Source organism: Eschrichtius robustus, chromosome 7, assembly GCF_028021215.1.
Source record: "Eschrichtius robustus isolate mEscRob2 chromosome 7, mEscRob2.pri, whole genome shotgun sequence".
Taxonomy (NCBI): Eukaryota; Metazoa; Chordata; class Mammalia; order Artiodactyla; family Eschrichtiidae; genus Eschrichtius; species Eschrichtius robustus.
Genome location: NC_090830.1, coordinates 88299228 through 88322978, shown reverse-complemented (window position 1 = coordinate 88322978; position 23751 = coordinate 88299228). Strand labels below are relative to the sequence as shown.

Below are 23751 nucleotides of genomic sequence, written 5' to 3'. Positions count from 1 at the left end.
TAGCACTCTTCAGGTTGCCTCTGGTCCCACCATCCTCTGTTTTATTACACCTGATAGCTTCACACTTTCACATACTCACCTTTCAACATCAAGTCATTCAAGTTAGTGCCCTGTGACATAGAAGACCTGGATGACTCTTTGTGAGCTGGCAAGTCTTACACATCTGTGCTATTCAAAGTGTGGCACACAGACCAACATTGCTGGCATAAATCCTAGGCCTTATCTCAGATCTCATGAATCAGAATTTATATCTAAGTAGGTCTCCAAATAATTTTTGTTCACATTAAAGTTTGAAAAGCACTGCCTCCAATTAGACAAAAATGATCTATGAAATTCTAATAGCCTGAAGCGATTGGTTTCAACTAACAAATGCGTTTTAATAGAGCTATATACATCAGTTCCTGCCTTCGGGGCACCACAAACTGGAAAAGAAAGATGGTGCATATTAATGGTACCAAGAAAAAGAATGTGGGACTTACTCTACATGCCATGATGGAATAACAGTTATCTGACTAGACCTCCCATCATTAACAACTGGAAAACTGGAAAAATACGCTGTTTACAAGCATTTTAAGCATAAAGGCACAGGTAGATTGAGAAAGAAGGGAAAAGATATACCATGCAAATAATAAGCATAAGAAAGCTTGTGAGGCTATCTCAACATTAGACAAAGTAGAATTTATGCCATAGAGTATTACAAGGGGTAAAGGGAGACCTTACATTATGATAAAAGAAACAATTTCACCAAAAAGGCAATTCTAAATATGTTTGTACTTTATAACGAAGCATCAAAGTTTATGATATAAAATTTGACAAAACTAATGGGAGAAATAGAAAAATCTAATATAGTCCAAATTTTAATTTCATTCTCTTAGAAATTTACATAACAAGTAAGCAAAAGACTAACAAGGCTACAGAAGATCTAAAAAATGCTATCAACCAACTTGATGTAATTGACATTTATAGGACACTACACCCAACAATTGCAGAATACACATTCTTTTCAAGTATGCATCCACCAAGATGCATCATTCATTGGGCCATAGAGTTAAATTTCAATCAAGTTCAAAAGAATAAAATCTTACCAAGTATTTTCTATCACTATAGTTGAGTTAAAGTAGAAAGCAAAAAAAAAAAAAAAAAAAAAAAAGAAGTCTAGAAAATCCCCACTGAAATTTAAATAACATAATTCTAAACCTATGGGTCAAAGAAAAAGAATCATAAAAGAAATATAAAAAATATTTCTAAGTAAGCAATAATGAAAACACAATATATCAAAATTTGTGGAATGCAGGTAAAATAATGCTTAAAGGAAAGTTTATAGCTTTAAATGCCTATATAAGGGACAGAAAATGCTTAAATTTGAGATTCTTAGTTCCCTCTCAGAAAAGATAAAAAAAAAAAATAAGAACAGGCTAAACTCAAAGTAATTTTAAAGAAAGACATAGATTATGTATAACAACATAGAAAAGTAGCAAAGTCAAAAGTTGGTTGTTTGATAAGTTTAATAAAGTTAGTAAACCCCAAACAAGAATAATCAAGAAAAATGAGAGAAAACTGAAATTATTAATATCACGAATGAAAGTGGGGATTTCACTATAGATCTTTTAGACATTAAGTGAATAATAAGACAATATCATGAACAACTTTATGCCAGTAAATTCAACAACTTAAATGAAATGGATACATTTCTTTAAAAACACATCTTATAAAAACTGATTTAAAAAGAGACAAAATCTGAATATTAATTATCTATTAAATATTTATAAGCCTCACTACAAATATTTATTATCTATTAAATATTTATAAGCCTCACTACAAATGAAATTCCAGGCCCAGATGGCATCACTGGTGAGTTCTAGCCAACACTCAAATAAATGACACTAATCATAAACTTTTTCAGAAAATAGAGGAGAAAATGTTTTTTAATTCATTTAATGAAACTGGCATAATTCTGATACAAAAAACCAAAAAAGATATTACAAAAAAAGAAAATCACTGCCCAATATCCCCCATGAACTTAGATGTAAACATCCTCAACAAAATGGTAGGAGATTGAATCTAGCAATATATAAACAGGATAATACATCATATTCCAGTATAGTCTTACCCTTGGGATACAAGCTTGTTTCAGTATTTGAGAACCAATTAATGTGATTCACCACATTAACAAAATAAAGGACAAAATTCACATGATCATCTCAAATGATACAGAAAAGCATGTGACAAAATTAACCACCCATTCATGATTAATAAATAAATACATAAAAGGAAACTTCCACACCCTGATAACAGCACAGAGAACTGACTACTAACAACATACTTAGCGATGCTTTTCCCCCAACATCATATTGTGGGTCCATGTCTGACCAACAAGCAATAAAAGAAATGAAAGGTGTACAGACTTGAGAGGGAGAAGTAATAACACTGTCTGTTTTCTGATGACATGATTAGCTTTGTGAAAAATCCTAAAAGTCTTCTAATAAAATTAAATCTAATAAATAAATCTTCATAGGCTGCCAGAAACAGAGTCCCTATACAAAAATCAATTGTATTTTTACATACTAATAACCAACAACTGGAAAACAAATTTTAAAAAATTATAATAGTACCAAAAGTATAAATTCTTAAGAATACTTTTTTTTTAAATGTATAAGTTATACCTTTAGCAGAAAATTTAGTGGAAAATGTCACCAAGAGAAATTAAAGATCTAAATAAATGGAGAGATATCCAATATTCATGGATTGGAATACTCAATATGTTGAGATGGCAAATCGTCCTAACTGGGCTATAGAGTCAATGCAATCCCCATTAAAATCCCAGCAGACTTTTAAAAAATAGAACTGGAAAAGATTATATATATATTCAAAGGCTCTAGAATGGGGAACAGAATTTTGAAAAAGAACAAAATTGGAAGACCAGCACTACTTGATTTCAAGACTTTCTACAGAGCTGTAGGGGCATTCTGCATGCCCTCTGTCTAACTGTATTTATTCTCATTTCTCAGTGCTCTTGCTTCCCTGGCTATGTTCCTCAAAGATCACAGTTAGTTTTCTGCTCTGTGGCCTTCACTAAGCTAGTTATTTTTGGAACACTTTTGTATGCTTTTGGCCCAGCCAACACTGACTCATTTCTCAAGTCTCTACTCAGTTGTCACCTCCTCACGGTGGCCTTCCTGGATATTCCTCAATTTAAATCACCCTTTTCTATTTTTCTCTTTCATATACTTTAGTACTTTTCTTTCTTAGTAATTGTCACATGAGTTTATGTGTTTACTTTTTGTTATAATGCATCCGTCCTTCTAGATAATAAACTCCATGGATCCAGGGACTGAGTTTGTTTGTCCTCCATTGTATAACCAATGCTTAGCACAATGCCTGGCACAGCTCAGCTGCCATAACAAAATACCATAGACTGGATGGCTTAAACAATAGGAATTTATTTCTCATAGTTCTGGGGGCTGGGAAGTCCAAGATCCCGGTGCCAGCAGATTTGGTTCTTGGTGAGAGTCCTCTTCCTGGCTTGCAGATGGCCTCCTTCTCTCTGCTGGGTCCTCACATGGTGGAGAGAGAGGGAGCACTGGTCTTTCTTCTTCTTATAAGGTCACTAATCCCATCATGGGGGCTCCACCCTCATGACCTTATCTAAACCTAATTACCTCCCAAAGGCCCACCTCGAAATACCATCACATCAGAGGTAAGGGCTTCAACTTGTGAATTTGGGGAGGGCTGGGTGGGATGCAACATTCAGTCCATACCGCTCACTATGTATGCCCAATATATGTTAAATGGATGCATTAAGTTTTGAAGGAAGACTTGTTCTTTTTGGTTCATATATAGAAAATGAGGAACTTTGGGTAGAACAATTCAAGATATAGAGTTTAGCTCAACAACAAAAAGTCCCTTCCTGGCGTCAGACCTGTCTGAAGTTTAGTAAATGACCTTGGGAGGTGATGAGCTGCATATCCCTAGAAGTGTGTCTGCAATAGCTGGGAATCAGGAATGTCACTCCTAAACTCTGAAGTCATGTATTCTGTGCTCCTTGTTTTTCGGGTCACACTCCATTTATAGATCTGTATGCAAAGAAAGAGTTGGCTCTGCTTTTTGATTGTTTTTCTCTGATTATTTATATTTATCTTGAGGGCAAAGTCTTCTATTGGGTATACGTGTTGGTCTCCTGATGGGCAAAGTGTTGCTAGAAACACCTTTTTCTAAAGGTCACATTGGAGATTTTCCACATTTTTTGATTTTTTTAAATCATTGTTTTTATTCCTCTATTGCTCCTGTATTCATGGATCCATTAGAATCACATGAAATGCAGCTTGCAGTCTGTGTACTGTTTCACATTGGAACCATGAGATTCACGAATTGAAAAGCTCCAGATTTTTATGGCTGTGATAAATCATCCATAGGCACAAACTGGCTGTAGAATTTGTATTCAGGCTCAGGCTTATGAATGCACAATATATGAGCAAAATTGATATAATTCAGGAAAGCTGGGTTCATAAGGGGCAAACAGATTGTGCCACTCCTGTGATGGGATGCATGCCTGCTTCTCTCCTGTCACATCTAAAACTACATCATCATGCTGTGAAAGAAACGTGAAAGGCTTGGAACCCAGTCCTCTGAAGCAGATGTTGGGATCCTAAGGAAGTGTAGAGATAGGGCTTCCTCAGGCTTACGGTGTAGACTGTTCAAGAAGATGATCCTTCTCTATGGCTACCTTAAAGTGGCATGCCCAAGGTGCTGGGAGACCTCGAACTGGTATTTCTCACACCTTCTATTTTTTCTAAAAAAATAGACTAGTGTTTTGAATGGCTTTAGGTTTACAGGAAAATTGAGTGGAAAGTATGGAGAGTTTCCATATACCCACCCCACTAATTTCCCCTATTATTAATATTTTGCAGTAATGTGATACATTTGATGAGCTGACATTGTTACATGATTATTAACTGAAGGTCATAGTTTACCTAGGGCTCATTCATGTATTGTGCATTACATAGATTTTGATAAATGTATAATGATGCGTATCCAGTGTCATAGTAGCATACAAAACAGCTTTACTGTACTAAAAATTCCCTGTTCTCTATTCATCCTACCCTCTTCCTTTTTGAATATTATTTTTAACTAAGCAGAAACTGGGGTCATTCTAAAAACCTACCTGTTCCATGCTCTCCAGACTATTCTGTAAATAGATCATATCCATTCTACCTCCTAAATCTCTCAAATAGGTGTCATTTATGTATTCTTTCTGCCATATCCAGGTCCTGATGACCACTTAGTTTATTACAGCAGCCTTCTGACTTTCTTTTTTCTTTTTTGAAGAACTCCTTCAAACCTTTCTCTGTATAGCCAGCAGAAACATCTTTGTAAAATAAATTCTGATCAAGTCAGTTCCTTGCTTTTAAATTTCCAGTGGTTCTCCATACATTTCAGGTTAACAATTCAGCTTCTTTAGCACAGAATCTTCACTTGACCTTAGCCACCCTTCCAGACTCAACTTTATAACTACATGTATGTTCCGTTTTGCCTCAAATTGCTAAGTCGTGGTGGGTATCTCGATATATGTACTTCCAGTACTTAGCCTAGTGTAAGAGTTGAAGTTTTTTAAGATGCAGTTTTTTTTTTTTTAATCTTGTATGGTTTTTCTTCCCTTATTTTTTTTCCATATAGAACTTCTTAAATTGAATTTTAACTGTTGATTTATTTGTTCTCTTTGTGTTTCTATCATCAGACTTATTAAATTGAATTATTACTGTTCAATTATAAGTTATCTCCTTTATTAGACCATGAGCTCTTTGAGGGTAGAAAGTCATATTAGGATTCTCCATCCTAAGTAAAGGGCTTTGTACTTAGTTAGAACTTAGTAGGGTTGGACAGGTGCATGAATGAATGGACAAGAGAACTTGGCAGACTCAGGTAACCTAGAGTCAGTAGGAAAATAAATAATAACAAAAATGAGCATTTGAAAGCTGGAGGATGAAATGGTTGAATGTAGAGAGAAAGTAGCAAAAATGGGGCTGCTGGTGAAACCAGGGAGAAAGAATATCTGTTGCTGAGAATGAGCTCCTCATTGGGCTTGTATAGTATGATGTGGGACATTTGGGTACCAGTGAGGCTATATCAAGTGCTACTGAGAGCGAGAGGGATACAGTGACAATTTGAAGTGAGACACCCAGTGTACAATGGGACCCTGATTCCAGTATCCTCTGAAGTGGAAACAAAGTAGTTTCAATGAGTTGGTCATTGCTCTTGGAGTTCAGTGACTATGGAACCATCCATCTTCCAGCCAACCTGGGTGTTCTTGGTGTTCAGTAACTGTCTTCTAACAAGCCCAGGTCAAGTGTCTTGGAAAACAACCAGCATATTTATGGCAAATTTGGGGCCATGTGGATCTGTTCACATTTTAATTATTATAGAAAGAAAATAATGTGTTGATAATGCAAGTAATGAGAAGTTTTGGGGAAAGAGAAACTGTCTTATTGAAATTTATTATGATAGACCTGAAATAGAAAAAGAGCTAGGCATAACTTGGCAGTTATCTCAGATTACAAGAAATTTCAGAAGGGAAGGTCTTTTTTTTTTTCTTTTGTATTTATTTATAATGTTTATTATTGCCCTAATGCTATTTTTTTTAACATTTTTATTGGAGTATAATTGCTTTACAATGGTGTGTTAGCTTCTGCTTTATAACAAAGTGAATCAGTTATACATATACATATGTTTCTATATCTCTTCCCTCTTGCATCTCCCTCCCTCCCACCCTCCCTATCCCACCCCTCTAGGTGGTCAGGTCTTTAAATAATAAAATGGTAGTTGTCTAATCACAAATGATCCCAGTGAGGAAGGGACAGCAAGCCGATGCCCAGGGCATCTCCCATGGGGTCAGGTGGCTAAAAGACAAGTACAGAAGCTGAGAGATAATGCACAGGGTTATAAAACAAAACAGGCACATCTCCTTGAAAACACATGAGACTTCCCTGGTGGTGCAGTCATTAAGAATCCACCTGCCAATGCAGGGGACATGGGTTTGATCCCTGGTCCGGGAAGATCCCACATGCTGTGGAGCAACTATGCCTGTGCACCATAACTAAAGAGCCTGCACTCTAGAGCCCACGAGCCACAACTACTGAGCCCGTGAGCCACAACTACTAAAGCCCGTGCTCCACAACGAGAAGCCACTGCAATGAGAAGCCCACGCACTGCAATGAAGAGTAGCCCCCACTTGCTGCAACTAGAGAAGGCCCGCGTGCAGCAACGAAGATCCAACACAGCCAAAAATAAATAAGTTAAAATAAATAAATTTTAAAAAAAGAAAAAGAAAACACATGCAGGTAGGGCCAAGTTATAGAATTAGCTTAAATTGGGAAAAATGCTGAAGAAAACAAATGTAAAGTTTAGGCAGAATTAATTTCTAAGCTCTAGTTTTGATTTTAAAACTGTCACAAGGAAAGAGAATGCCAGTGCTTAAGGAATACTGGGTGGTATGAATGGATGAAAAAGTGAAGCAGAATCACTGCTGCAATATAAAAATCATGGCATTCGAACATTGTGCTAGCATAGTGGCTTGCTGTCTGTGTGATTTTAGATGGTCACTTCATGGATCAGAGCCTTAGCTTTCTCATTTCCAAAATAGACACAAACCTACCAGTTCAATGGTGTGTTATGTCAGTTAATTAAATTGAACTTTATAAGATCCAGCCTGGTGTTGGCATTCAGTTGGTCCTCGATAAATAAATAAATCATTTTTCCCTGATGCCTTTTAAATCTTGCTTCCAGATTCAATTGGATAACCATCCCAAGACATTAGAAAATTGCAGATATATATGCAAATGTACTGCTTATAATATTTAAAAATGAGGGTAGTGTCAGATTATTGATGATGTTTAAATATCTAACCTTTTGAAAAGCAGTTGAATTTTTTATTTGATGTGCTAGTGAATTTGATGTGCAACCATGGCAAAATTTATTAATGATTTGATTGAAAAGAGATTTGTAAATACTTAGAAACGAAAAAGTGATTCCTAGGAGGTGGTACCAATTCCCCAAGAACAAATCATATTGGGTTAAGCTAACCTCTTTCAATTCGTTTTTGTTTGTTTCTGATAGGCTTATTAGACTGGCAAAATAGAATAATGGTATAAACATATTATATATTGATTTAAGCAATACATTTGATGCTCTTACATAATAATCTTGTGAATAAGAGGGAAAATGTGGTTTATCGTTAAATAGATTTGTAATTGGTTTTAAAAATGTCCCAAACCATTAATTAAATAATATTTGATTTAACTTGGCAGATGCTTGCCTAGTCGAGAGGCATAAAGTTCTGACCTTGGAACCACTGTGTTCAATAATCATCAAAGTCTTAACATTAAGATATCAGAGACATACTGATCAATTTCCCAGATGATATAAAATTTCAAGGACATATAATATGTTTTATACAAAGTCGATTATTAAAAATACATATTCATTAAAGACAAGTGCACAAATCAAAGTACAAGAATATAAGACTGCATATTTCAATATATACTTATTTTATTGCAGATTTAATTCATGGCCAGTTCAAATAGGTATGGTTTATTAAAATCTTTCTCTTTAAGATAATTTTGAAAGGTAGAGTATTGTTCCTGCTGACTATTTTTTTGGAAAATCTGAAAATCATTTTATATACGGTTTTCCTGTTTAGGTTCTTAATGTCAATTTAACCCTTGATTGGTTGATGTTCTTAGTGTGAATTTAACTCTTGATTGGTTGATGTTTTTGGTAGGTGTTTTAACAACAGACTCTAGGCATTTTCTTTTCAAAACTCCTTCATTTCTGCAGATATGTTTCATTTCTGGTTCTTTAGATATGAAGGATAACTCAGTGGACCCAAGTTTATATTCTCTAGCATGTAGATTCCACATGAGATGAATGACCAGCTTTATTTTTCTTCCTTTGGATCTGTCCTGCTTTCCATTCTTAAGCTTGAATTGTAGGGTATTTTTGACAGATTTTTGTTAGTATGTGTACAAGTAGTGTAGGTTTCTTTTCATGGGTTTCCCTTTGAATGTGATAAACTCTTTCAACTTTCCTTCTCCTATGTTTTGTTGTTTTGTTGTATTTGAGGATTTATTTTAAAGTACAACTTTGGCTATTACTTTTACTATACATTTTACGTGTATCTTAGGAACTACTCTGTTCTGAGGGTGGTGCTCTGGTCTTTTGCCTCTGCAACTATCATGAATTTACTTTCATTTTCCTTCCATTTCTTTGTTCTTCTACTCTGGATTCAGAGCCAACTTTTGAAGTGTGTCATTCATACAATTTATTCTGTGTTCTCTACTGTCAACATGGATTTTATTTGAGCAATTACAATTTTTCACTTGCAATTCTTTATTTTGTAAACCATTTTCCTTTACATCTCATCCTGTTGACTTTTCACTTCTGGCTGTTTTCTTCTTAGGCTTTCTGTACCAGTTCCAGAAATGTTTGCAAAGGAACAGCACATTTTCTATTTTAGAGAGTTGTTAAGTTTTGAGTGATCATGTGACATTTTATCCTTTCTATGGTTATTTTACTAGGAAGTTGGGAGACTAGTGCGTGCTGGCTAGAAACCATTTTCAGCGGACACATCTTAGGATGGTTAATATGTTGACCGCTAGAATCAAGACTCTAAATGGTATCAACAGCATGGAACAAAGTGCTGAAACCAGCAAGCTGGATAAATGAAATCTGACAGGCTACCTAAAAATAATCAGCCACTTATATACAGGACAGTCTAGGGGATGCCTGACTGGGTGTATTTCCAGGCTTACACATTCAGCTCACTGCTCTGCTCACTCTCCTGACCTTCACAGCCAATCTCATCCATCCTGAAGGCTTCAATTACCACCAAATGCGGGAAGATGTGACATCTGTGGCCCCAGTCCAGGCCAGGCACTTAAAGTCAACTTGTTCAACCCTGAGCTCATTAGCTCAGGCCCCAAACTATCCCACCAACATTATTCATTAGTTGAAGAGCATCCCCATCCACCAGGTCACTCAGTCATCCTTAACCCAGCCTGTCCCCATTTCCCACAGGAAATCATTTGCCACCTATAGATTGTCTGCCTCATTATTATTTCTCAAAATCTTCCCCTCTTCACTGTACTGTTAGAGAAGGGGCTCACAAACCTGGATGTCTTCCTCCCAGCCTTTGGAAGTGTTTAAACCCATCTTTTCTGCTTTTCTTTCATCCATTTCCTTCTGACCATCTTTTTAAAAGACAAATTTGATCATGTTATTTCCCATTTCCACCCCGCTCCGAGAAAGAGTCTATTAGTGATTTTCTGCTAGATATAAGCTCTTCCAGAAAGCACCGAAGGCAAGAACGTTATCCTTGCCTGCCTTTGCAGCCTCACCCTTCTCCATTTCTCCTCACACACGTTCTAATCACAAGTTGTCTCCTTTCTGTCCTTTTGCATTTTTTTTCCATCATGGAATATTAGCCCTCATCTTCCTGGAAAATTCATAATTTTCTATTTGAGAATCTACTCAAGTACTCCATCCTCTGTGAATCCTTCTGTGATCTACCAGACTCTGAACAATCCCATTTTTCTATGCTTTCCCAGGACTTTACACATATCAATATTAATGGCCAACTCCCTCTTTTGAAACTGTATCATTACTATACTGTATTTCCTACACAGTATTTTAATATTTAAATGTTTAATATTTAAATATTTTAGTATTTAAATATTCCTGTATTTTTGCATACAGTCATTTCACTGTCAGTGAACCAGTCATTTTCAAGTTAGTTTCCCCCACTACCCAACACACATTCCATCCTTCCGTTCTTTGTGACACTTTACTCTTCCAGGTCTGGTTAAAGTCTGTTCTTCCTTGAATTGTTCTTGAACTTTTCCAATTTAGTTGGTATTCCTTTCTTTAAAATTCCTTGTCACGCTGTCCTCTTCTGTCATGTGGTACTTCATTGTCATTGCTTCATGAGTCTTAAAATAATAGTGGTTGTATTCTTTTTTATAAATATTTCTTATTCTTACCATAAAAATTCAAGTAAAAAATACTAACAATCACCAAAATTCTTCCCCTTCCCCCTAAAATAATCAATATTTCCATTTGGAGAAAATAATTTTAGGTGTCTGGCTCTGCATATTTATGGATATAGAGAGGTAATCTAGGAAACAATGGGATCATATGATCAAATTTATTTTTAGTAAAATCATTACATTTTTACATTTATTTTTTCTTGACTTTGAAGAAAAATGAAAAAAATAGAACTAAAGATACTGCTGAAATTTGATAAATATTTATTTATAGCAGGAAATAGTAGTTCCTAAATTATTCTTTGTAGTTATAAAATCATATCTGAAAAACTGAAGGAATCCAAATACTTTATAACGATGTGCTTCAATTATTTGAATCTCTACTACGGGAAAAAGAGAAATACCATACACAGATATCCTCCCCATTTCCCTGAGCATTACTTTCATTTTTTTTTACTAGTTATTGTACGTACATGCATGGTAAAAAATTATGACATTTGCATTCCTTTTCTGTAACGACCATAACCCACAATTTACAAATATTAGTTCTGTAAGTACATGAATTCAGGGTTTGCTCAATATTTGTATTTGTAGCATAGTTCATATCTCATTAGTTATCTTGGGTTTTGTACAAAACATTTAAATTGTGAAAAAAAATTAAAAATAATATAACAAAGACTTTTGCCCCACCACCCACATGTAGCAAATGTTACTTAATCAATTTGCTTCAAATTATGTTTTTGAAATAAAATCTTATAGACACAGCTGAACACACATTTGAACCTAGTCCCACTTTCATTACCTTTTAGTCTACCCAGAGGCATTTTCCGGCATGAATTCAGAGTGTGTTGAGTTTACATATATATATAAATAAAATTTTATCCTATATAATAAATATAAATATAAAATATAAAGGATTATTTTAATATATTTACTCTCTCTTTTAATATCTTAATATATTTATATCTATATATTTAAAATAGTCAGTGTAATATTTTTAATACCTTCAAATGTATATAGGTAGTATTGTAGCATATAATCTATATACAGTAGAAGGTCTTCTATGTATTGCGCTTTACAATCAATATTTTTTTTAATTAATTTATTTTTGGCTGTGTTGGATCTTCGTTGCTGTGCACAGGCTTTCTCTAGTTGCGGTGCGCGGGCTTCTCATTGCGGTGGCTTCTCTTGTTGTGGAGCACGGGCTCTAGGCACGCCGGCTTCACTAGTTGTGGCTCGCGGGCTCAGTAGTTGTGGCACGCGGGCTTAGTTGCTCCGTGGCATGTGGGATCTTCCCCGACCAGGGATCGAACCCGTTTTCCCCTGCACTGGCAAGTGGATTCTTAACCACTGCACCACCAGGAAAGTCCCTACAGTCAATATTTTATACATAAAGGTCTAGTCCATTTATTTAGATACTATATAGTGGAGTATATTTTAATTATACAAGCATGTATCTTTACTTATCTGCCTACTGACATTGGATTATTTCCAATATTTTGCCAGTATTGACAGCCCTGCCTTATGCATTCTTATATGTGTTTTGTGAACACATGGATATGTTTCTTGGGATATAGGCCTTGAACTAGAATTTCTGGCTCATTGGTACAGGCCTGTTTGATTTTATTAGATATTGCCAAATTGCTCTCTAATGTGGTTTTGCAAATTTGCATTCTCAATAACTGTGAAAGAAAATACCCATTGTTTGTCAATGTTCTGAATATTTGATGATTTCACACTTTTCACTTTTGAAGATCTTATGAGTCTGACATGATATTTTATGACTATATTAATTTGCAGTTTCCTGATTACAAGTGAGGCTAAGCATTTTTTCATAAGTTTATTTCCACTCAAGCTTATTTTTTTGCACATTTCCTTTTCATACTTCTTGCTTTTGCTTTTATTCAATTGGATTATTAGTTTTATTCTTACTAAGCTTACATTTATCTGTTATGTATATACAACTATTTTCTTCCTGTCTGGGCTTATATTTTATTTTTTTTACAGTATCTTTTATTGTGAAGAAGATTTTAATATTAACATAGTCAATTTTATCAGTTATCCCTTTAGGGTTTGTTCTGTTTGTGTGTTATTTTAATATATCATACCTAACTCCAAGTCATATAATTTGTATTAAACATTGTACGACATTGATTTTTCACATATAGATTTTTTTTTTCGTCTTGAATTTATTTTTGAGGATATCATTTAACCCATGTGAATAAACTATTTTTACAACACCATTTATTGAAAAAACCCATGCTTTCCCCTGTGATTCTTTTAAATAAACATTTTATTTTAGAATAGTTGATATTTACAGAAAAGTTGAGCAAATAGTACAGAGAATTTCTGTATACTTCTCACCCAGTTTCACCTATGGTAACATCTCATATTTTGATGGTATATTTGTCATGACTAAAATCCAGCATTTACTATTACTATTTAAATTACTATTAACTAAATGGCACAGTTTGTTTGGATTTCACCAGTTTTCCCCAGTGTCGTTCATCTTTTCCGGGATTCCATCCAGGATCCCATGTTACACTTATTTATCATGTCTCCTTAGTCTGTGACTGTTATTCAGACTTTCCTTGTTTTTCATGACTTTGGCAGTTTTTGAGGAGTGTTGTATTATTGTATAACAGATAATTTGTAGAATGTTCCTCAGTTGGGGTTTGCTTGCTTTTTTTTTTTTTTTTTTTCCTGTGGGTTTTTGTGAGGAAGACCATAGAGAAGAAATGTCCTTCTCATGACATCATATCAGGTTTACATTCTATGGACATTATTCATGACTGGTGATGTTAGCCTTGTTCACCTGGCCAAGGTACTGTTTGCCAGGTTTCTCTAATGTGAAGTTACATTTTCATCTTTTCTGTACTCTGTCCTTGAGAAGCGAGTCATTAAGCACAGCCCACACTCAGGGTTGAGGGGATAAGTTCCACTTTCTGGAGGAGTGAATATCTACATAAGCTATTTGGAGTTTTTCTCTGAGGGAAATTTATCCCTTCTCTCCCTATTTATTTATTCAGTTATTAATTTATATTAGTATGGACTCATGAATATTTTATGCTTCAAATGATAATCCAATACTACTGCATTTATTCTGTTACTCAAATTATTTTAGCTTTGGCCATTGGGAGCTGTTTTGGGTTGGCTCCTGTGGCATACCCCCATTCGTTTATATTTTAGCACTTCTTTGCTTTCTGACACTACCGGATTTTTCACAATCATCTTTTCCACGATATCCTGCCCCAGCCCTAGAATCAGCCATTTATCCAAGGAGCCTGGCTTCTTTTGTTTAAGAATGGTATTGGAATCTAACATACAGGTTCTAGCTGTGCTCATTGCTACTGCGGCATCACTGCTTCTAGACCCTCTCAGAGGTTAGAGCTAGGAAATTATCTGTCTATGTATCTATCTATCATCTCTCTCTCTATCTGTTCACTAACGCATGTGTCTGTAATTGTTTCTTTATCTGTTCATCTGTATCTTTACTAAGTTACACATGAATTCATAGTGTTGTCTCTGCTTCTAATTCAGTGTCACATGTTACATTCTAGTTTTCTCCCTTTGCTTCTCTGTAATTTCCCTCTCCAACAGTCAGAAACCTGGGTCCCACTATCTATCATTCATTTACTTATTTTTTCAATCCCAGTGAATATATGAACCGGTTTCAGAATTGATCTCATTATTCCACGAGAGACAAATTTACCAACTAGAACACAGCATTTATGAACACTACCTTTTGTCCTTAGCCTTACACCTTTCAGTAAAACATTGTTTGCCAAAGTTACCTGGGTAAGCTTATTCTTCCCCATACCTTTCAGAGGTTATGTGATACATTTGTATTACAGTTAGAGTCCTGTATCACAATTTATATAATTTATATTCTACCACTCTTTCTCCTATAAAGTTCTATGGGTTTTGACAAGCGCCACTGTTGCCAGTGCCTCTTTTATCACATAAACAGGCTTTGTATGTCCCTGAGACCCTGTCTGGGCTTTCTTTCTCTTTGAATGGTCTATTTGTCTGCCCCTATGCACTGTATACTTTTGTAATTGCCACACTCATCTTTGTTTTTCTTCTCCAAAACTGCCTTGAAGCATAATTCTTTCCAAACATTTTAAAATAAGCTTCTTATATTTCCCCAAAACAAAATTATAATATATTTGTAGATAAATTTTGAGATAATTTGCCCCTTTTTTGCATGAGTCTTTCTATTCATGAGCATGGTATATCTCTCTTTCCATTTATTATTTATTTATTTTAATTTTTTTCTTCAATATTGTATATTCCAACTCATGTAAATGGTAGTCTCTCCATTTATATAAATATTCTTTCTTTCAATTTAATTTCTCTCAATAATGTTTTTGTGACAAAGACATAAACACCTTTTGTTAGATTTATTACTTGGTGTTCGAAATTTTGATGCCATTTTTGTCTTATAATTTTTAACTTTATCTTGAATATTTATGTTGCTAATATGCAGAAAAATTTATTTAGTTTATTTATTTTAAATGTAATTGCTTTTCAGAGCAGTCATAATTCTAGTAATTTAACTATAGAGTCTTCTAGAATTTCTATGTACACAATCATATCATTTGTGAAAAATCAGGATTTTGTTTATTTGTTCAATTCCTTAGAGTGTCATTCTCCTTTCATTTAATGCACTAAATAGGACCTCCAACATAATGTTGAATAAAAACAATGGTAGTGGATGCTGTGGACTGAAATGTGTCTCCCCAAAATTCATATGTTGAAGCCTTAACCTCCAATGTGACTGTATCTGGAGATAGGGTCTCTAGGAGTTAGTAGGATAAATGAGATTATAAGGATGGGGCTCTAATCCGATAGGACTGTGGCCTTATAAGAAGAGGAAGAGAGATTTTTCTCTCTCTCTCTATCTCTCTGACATGTGAGGACACAGTGAGAAGGTGGCCGTCCGCAAGCCAGAGGAGATCTCTCAGCTGAACCTGACCATGCTGGCACCCTGATCTTGGACCTCCAGCCTCCAGAATTGTGAGAAAATATATTTCTGTTTTTCAAACCATCCAGTCTGTGGTATTTTGTTTCGGTAGTCTGAGCTGACTAATACAGATGTTGGTGCTAAAGTGGGGTGCTACTGTAACAGATACCTAAACAAACGTGCGGAAGCCGCTTTGGAGCTGGTAATGGATAGAGACTGGAGGGTTTTAAGGTGTGTGCTAGTAATATGGATTCTGAGGGAAATTCTGGTGAGGTCTCTGATGGAAATAGGATCATGTTACTGGAAACTGTAAGAAGTACAATCCTTGCTATAAAGTGGCAAAGAACTTGACTATATTCTAGTGTTTTGTGGAAGGTAGAACTCGCAGACAAGGAAATTAGATATTTAGCTGAGGAGATTTCTAAGTGTCAAAGGAGCAGCTTGCTTTCTCCTGACTCATTACGGTAAAAGGTGAAAGGAGAGATGAACTGAAGGAGGAATTGTTAAGCAAAAAGGAACCAGAAGTTGAATATTTGGGAAATTCTCAGCCTATCCATATTGCAAAAAATGAGAAATCGTGTTCTGAAGAGAACACTAATGGTTTGGCTGAACAGCCATTTAATAAAGAGCAATCATTTAATAAAGAGAACCCAGGTGTGCCTCGTGGACTTAATCAGCCATCTCTGCAAAATCCGGGAGTAGAGTGGGATTAACACCAACAAAGACATTTCCAGTTTGAACTAAAGGAGTCAGAGAAAGTGGGATGGAGGGCAGGAAGTCACTTGAACCTTTGGATTCCATAGACCTGGACTATAGATTTATTTGGCTGTGAACATATGCTATTCTTCAAGAAAAGGGAAGAATTTCCAGGAAGGTGATTCAGATATCTTCAGGGCTGCCACTCCCACCATAGGCCCAGGGGCAAATTTGGTTTTGCCCTGATTTCAAAGGGTGGGACCCACCTCTCTGGTTTCAGTGGGTTAAGATCACTCTGCCCAGTGCCTCAGGGGTGGAGCTGCCCTCTCCAGAGAGCCTCATGTGCAGGGTCCTCAGAGAGCCAAGGGGGAGGAGTGGCCCTACAGAGCCTTGAGGGTGGCAACCCAGCGGAAGGCAGGGTATTTGACCAAAGAGGATAATTCTCCAGCCTTAAGATCTAATGGAATTTACCTTAGCTAGGTTTTGAACTTGTTTGGGACCTGTCATGCCTCACTTACTTCCAGTTTCTCCCTTTAGAATAGGAGTGTCTATCCTATGCCTGTCCTACCATTTATATTTTGGAAACACATAACGTGTCTGATTTCATAGATTCACAGCTGGAGACAAATTTTGCCTCAGGATGAATTGTATCTCAATTATCACTCACACCTGATTTAGATATTTAGATGAGACTTTGGACTTTAGAATTGATGTTGAAGTGAGTTAAGACTTTGGGGGCTACTGGGATGGAATCAATGTATTTGGACTGTAATAAGGACATGATTTTGGCAGGCCAGGGATGGAGTGCTGTGGACTGAATTGCCCCCCCCAAGAACTCAACCGTGATCTCAGACTTCCAGCCTCCAAAACTGTGAGAAAACATATTTCTGTTGTTTAAACCACCAGTTTTTGTTATTTTGTTATGGCAGCCTGAGCTCACTAATACTACTCATCTTGTTTCTTGTCTCAAAAGGGAAGCTTTCAGTATTTTGCCATTTAGAATGATGTTTGATATGTTTTCCAGATAACTATGATTAAGAAATTCCTTCATTCTAATGAAGCTGAGAGTTTTTGTTTTTTCTTAAGATGAATGGATATTGCATTTTTATTAAATGCTTTTTCTACATCTATGAAGATGATCATAGGGTTTTTTTTCTGCTTTATTATGTTAACATGGTAAATTACATTGATATTTCTAATGCTAAACCAACTTTGCATTTATAAAAGAAACCCAATTAAGTTACCATGTTTATCTTTTAAAATATATATTGCTGTATTCATTTTCCTGATATTTTGTTTAGGATTTTTACATCTATATTTGTGATTAAGTTTGGCCTCTAATTTCCATTCTCGTACTATCTTTGTCAGATTTTGTTGTAAAAGTTATGCTAGTTTCATAACTGGGGTTTCATAAGCCCTTGGGTTAGGGGTATGAGTATCTGTCAGGTTAATCTGTGCTATATTGTGATAACAGTTAAATGCCAAAATGCCTTAATACAATTCACTTTGGATGCATTATAGTCTAGAATAGTTCAGGAGACTCCTTTTGGCATGGGGATGATTAAGGGTCCAAAATCTGGGCATACTATAAGGCTCTCATCTTAAATGTGTGGTTCCTGAGGTTTCCATGGAAGGGTAAAGAGTATATGGGCTCAGGTTTTATGGTCTGGTCTAGAATTTTTATACATAATTTATGCCCATATGCCATTAATTTGAATCTAGCACGTGGCCCCAGTCTAACTGCCAGGAAGGCTAGAAAATGTAGTTTTCCATTGTGTCCAGTAAGAGGAAATAGGTTTAATGAGCATTTAGACACTTGATTACAGGAAGAAACTTTTGTTGGCTATTATCTGCAAGAGTCTGTTGAAGACTGGAAATATTTAGTTCTTCAGTATTTGGTAGCACACTAGTGAAGCTAACTGGGCCAAGAATTTTCAATGCAGGAAGGTTTCAAAATATGGGTTTAGTTTCTCTAAAACTTCTAGGACTATTTAAGTTTTTAATTTTTTCTCCTGTCAGATTTTACTAGACATCTTCAGTGCTGTGTTTCAAGTATTTGTTCATGACCAATGACCATAAAAAGCTGGAATCCCAAGGATTGCATGGCAATTTTCTGCTGCTCATAAGGAGGAAAGGAGGAAAGATGTTTGCTTTAGAGTAGATATCATGGCTTTGTATGTTCCGCAGCACCATGTCTCAGATTACCAGTCCTCAGGACACTTCCTATGCCCCATGTCAAGTCTTCACTAAGGGCTCTAAACAATATTGTGACGATTAGTTCATATTTTCTTGTGACAGATCAAAAATTTCAAAAATTCCTCTCTTAAGGTCTAGAGATCACCTCTCCAATCAGATTTGTATGTTGTTATTGAGAGAGACTTGGAGCTCACCCTATCTACTCTGGCACTCACACATCCCTAAAAACATCTCTGTAGAAGCTCATTTTCACTTTTGTCCAGTGAAATTTTGTTTCCCTATTTTCCTTCTGCATGCCTACAACAAGCCTCTAGAATTTTCTATAAAGTGAGGTCTCTGATGTTGAGTAGGTTTCAGGCAGAGACAAATGGGATCTCTTGGAATTGCTGTTTATTTGGGAGTGGTCGTGAGCTGGATGTGAGAGCTACTAGTCTGACATGTTGCCATAGGAACTGAGTATCTCTTAAGTACTGATTATAAGAAGAGGTTGCTTTACCAGACTGGTTGAGGCAAACTGAGAAATGAAACAGAAATTAATCATGAAGGAAAATGTAGGATGTTCTTCATATCCTTGGAAATTGAGAAATGACCACAACTGAAAAGTTGTCTGGCCATGAGCCATCTTCCCTGGAGATGGATGCCAAAAGGAGGCTCTTGTGCATTTGAAGAGAATTCTCAGAACAGGCAAGCTTGTGATTCTCTCCAGGTGCCTACATTGCATGAGCTTGGCCACACCCCAGGCACTCCACCCAGTCAAGTCTATGCTGCTGAGGGCATGCAGGCAGGCTCAGTGCATGCTCAGCCTTTGTTGGGGGTGCCTGAGGTCTCAGTCTTCTCTCCATACCCCAGTTGGAAGTCGTAGTTGTTTCCTTTTTCACCTAGCAGAGAAGTCTGTCTTTATTTACAGGGAGGTGGAGAGAGTGGCACATGGAATTAACCCTGTTTTTGTTTTTTGTTTTTTTTGTGTGAGGCACACGCGGTGGTATGCTGGAGTTGACTAAGTCATAGTTTGGTGACATCATGTTTTTAGCTTGAAATTGGCCATGGTGGGAGTATCATACCATAGAAATCGGCACACTCTACAATTCAGGGCTTTTTATTATTTTTATTTATTTACTTGCTTATTTTTTCAGAGCCTGTTGTTGGGCATTCATTCTGCCAACCATAGTCCATAAATGCTGTACAACCACTGTGTGCTAAACCCTTTAGTAAATGTGTTATAAACATAATGTCATTATGTCTCATAATCTCATTATCATCCCAACTCTCTGGGAGGTGGGTGCCGTACTATTCCCATTTCACTGAAGAGGAAATAGAGGATCTCAGAAATTAAGAGCCTTGCCCACTGTTACCTGACAGCTCATGAAAGCTCTGTGGTCCTGAGCTTCCTCCCATAGCCTTCTTATATTGACTCATTACCATTTCCCCACATCTTCAAGGCCTTGGTTGGAACCCTTGTCTCTTGCTACAGAGAAGCCTGCTGGTTCTGAGAAGGTAAGTCTGTCTTTCCTGTCCTCATCATCCAGGACCTGTTGCTCTCTACTGCTGCTTTCACGTAAAAAATACTCCAGGCCATGATAAGAGAGGGGATGGGACGCTCTCGCCGTGTTTGCTAGTGTGTAAGCTCTTCCAGGAAGTACACTGAGAGGGTGCTTTTGAATGAATTGCCTGGGGAACCCTGACATTCATTCAACTCTAGTTGAGCATCAGCTCTGCCTAAACACTGTGCTGACAATGTGTGGGCAGAGTGGGGGCATGTACTGTCATCCTTGGAAAGGACCCTTCATTAGAGACATTGCTGTTTGACATGGGAAATAAGAGAGAAGCAGAAATGCCAGCAGAACAACCCAGAGCGATGTGTCAGATGCGTGGGCCAAAGGCACTGTGGAGGAAATAATTATTTTCAGCTGAGGTGGCAGGAAAGGAGCTGGGTTGTGAAGGAGGTGTAAGATTTAGAAAGTGATGGTAAGCGGGGCATTCCAGGTAAAGAGGCAATGCATGTTGGGTAAAAGCAGAGGTGGGAATTTAGAGAGTATTCTGGGGAAGCATCAGGTTGGAGTGAAAGGAGCAAAGCTGTGGAGGCTGTCAGACAAAGGCCTGAGTCCTTGCTCTGGAGATTAATAAACCTTGCACAACTTAACTTTTCTGGTTCTAGTTTTCTTTCTCTTTTCTTTTTCCAGAAATAAATGAAAATACTAATATCTGCTTTATGAGGGTTGTTTGGATTTTTTTTTTTTTTAAGAAGCTAATGCATTTGGAAGTGTTGCATGCACTGCTGGACCCCAAGGAGGTATCCAGATAATTCCCTAAGTGCTCCTTTTCTCTCTTCCTGGGTTCAGATTAGGTGGAGAACAGGGCTCATAGGGGAGCCAGGGGAATAAACTTGGACCTGAGGTTGGGCCAGGTTCTTGGATGGAGGGCCCTGCACATGAGATCAAGAATTTTTACAGTTAATGACTTGGAGAATGAGGGTTTCAATCAGGAGTCAGCCGTGATCATGGTGACACATTTGGGAGATGCGTTTGTGTGAACATATTGGAGAGAGAAGTTGTGAGTTCTGGGCTAAGGAAGGGATGAGGGTATTATCTCCAGGGGGCAGCTCTAGTGGAAGAAGCACCAGTGGAAGAAGATACAGCAGAGGGTGACTGGCAGAATGTGCGTGCTGTTGGGGCGTGGCCTGAAGAGGAGGATGAAAAGTATTAAGCTTGGCCTTTCTGGAGCTTCCTGCTGCCTAGTTTCCTTGTCATACTCTGCACCCTCCTCCCACTCCGTACACACTTACTCTCACAGTGACCCTGCAATATTATTGGGAGTTCCAGGACCTCTTTGGAATGGCCAGAGAACCAGGCTTGGGCAGAGAAAGGAGGAACGGGTTGGTGGTATAGGCCACCATGTGGCCTGATGTGGTCAAGGTTAGGGCAGATGCAGTAGAACCCAAGCTGCCCTCCCAGAGCCACGTGACTCCTTCTAAAACCACCCACACTGACCCACTACCCCCTCTCTAGGCCATCACCATCGTTGCCTGCTCAACACTCTCATGCTACTCCTTACAGGGAGTGGGGCTGCCTCAGTGACAGGGACTGGAGTATGTTAATATCACCGCAGTGACTCCGGCAGGTGGATTGTCTTTGTATCCTGAAATTAATTTATGGACACTTGCTGCCTTGCTAGATTCTCTTTCATTTTCTTTTCAGTTAGCTGTCACTTCTCTGGAAACATTTTTGCCTCATGCACTTCCCTACCCCCACCAGTGACACATTTCCCTAGCAGACTGGGGGCTTACTGGCTCTGCATCCCCTGTTCTGCATCCTTCTCCTGCCTGGCAGAATCTGCTCTCCTGCTTCTCCAGGGAACTTATGTCTCTATCTGCCCCTGAAGACTCAGTTCAGTTGTTACCTCCTCCAGGAGGCCTTCCCAGATCCCCCTAGGATGGGTTGAGGAACAGCTGGAAATGTATACCTGCTGGTCTGAGACAAGTAAAGACTGCTAAACCCAGAGCTTTCAGAGCTCCCTGCCAGGAAATGCACTCATCATTGTGGACGTTAACGAATTCTCAGTGGAGATACTGTAGATTGTATAACCAGGAGGGCATGGATGGACCTTGGACAGGAGTTGCGTGTAGGGTATGGCCAAGGAAGAGGAGGGAGATCTGTGGTTAGGGAGGTGCGGGGGAGGCTCGAGGAGCTGGATTGGCATGGTGTTCCAAGGAGCAAGCATTGTGGGGATTCAGCAGCGGAGGGGAGGCGGTTGGTCCGGGGTTGATTTCAGAATCCCGTGGGCGGGGGGTTGAAACTATGCCCCCACCACCACTGAGAATCGCTGCCATGGCAGTTAGGCCTTCTTGCCACCAGGAAGATGTCCTGTCTCTAGATGTGATGGGGCACAAGAGACTAGCACAAATGCTGGGTTAAATGACAAATTAGGTCATCAGCACTCTTTGAGAGCCTGTTTTTTCTCTTATGGCAGGTGTAGATTACCGATAATGATGCATGATAACATATAGGGTGGGACTTAGCTGAGTATAACTCCCTCTCCTTTATCCATAGATAGAGAAATTTAGTTTCATGCTAAGGGTGTAATTTAAATTTCAAGGAGTATAAACCAAACTTGAAGAAGTGAGGATATATTGTTACTGAGAATTTTAACAGTAAGAGGCAAGGGAGAGAAGGCTGTAGCTTGCAGAGGTGATGGTGGTAGGGTTGGGGTCGGGAGAGGAACTGTCCAGGGAGATTTGGATGTTGTAGTTATTGTTTTCAGATAAGGCAGACCTGGTTGTGCTTCTAGAATGAGAGTAACCAGGGGTAAGAGAAAGAGGGACTGATCAAGGGGTCTAGTCTCTAAGAAGACTAGAGAAAATGAGATTAAAGGTGAGATTCAGGTGGACAAAGGAACCAGAGAATAAAGATGCAAAGACCATTTGAGGTGATGAGACCTCTCCACGGACACAACCTGTCGAAGAAGCTGATGTTTGGGTATTGATCCTTCTAGAAGTCCACTCTTCCCAGTTTACGATTTCTGCTCTTAGGGCTTGAGAAAGGGCAAAAGGGAAGCCTGGGGCCATAGTTGTCTTCGAACATGTTTGAAGGAGGCTGGTGGAGAAGTAGAAATGAGTGCATTATGTCCACTCTTTGATCTTTCCCTTCAGGACATCAGTAAGAAAAAATGCTTCTCTGCTGAATCATCCAAGTTGAGGTTTCCTCCTGGGGTGGATTGGCACCCAACAGGGCCCTGAACCTCCTGCCCCACTGAGGCCTCAATTGAAAGGCTCATTAGTGACAACCCCACTTTTGCCAGGAAGCCCATCCCAGGCCTTGCCTCAGCTCTGGCCAACTTAAAGTTGGGGGGCAGGGGGCTGGTGGT

At 37.9% G+C, this 23751-nt stretch overlaps 1 protein-coding gene across 5 annotated transcripts in view; it reads left to right on the top strand.

The window, feature by feature from the left end:
• Positions 1-23751, top strand: part of GRID1 (glutamate ionotropic receptor delta type subunit 1) — a 675078-nt gene that overhangs the window by 570752 nt on the left and 80575 nt on the right. The window lies entirely within an intron of this gene.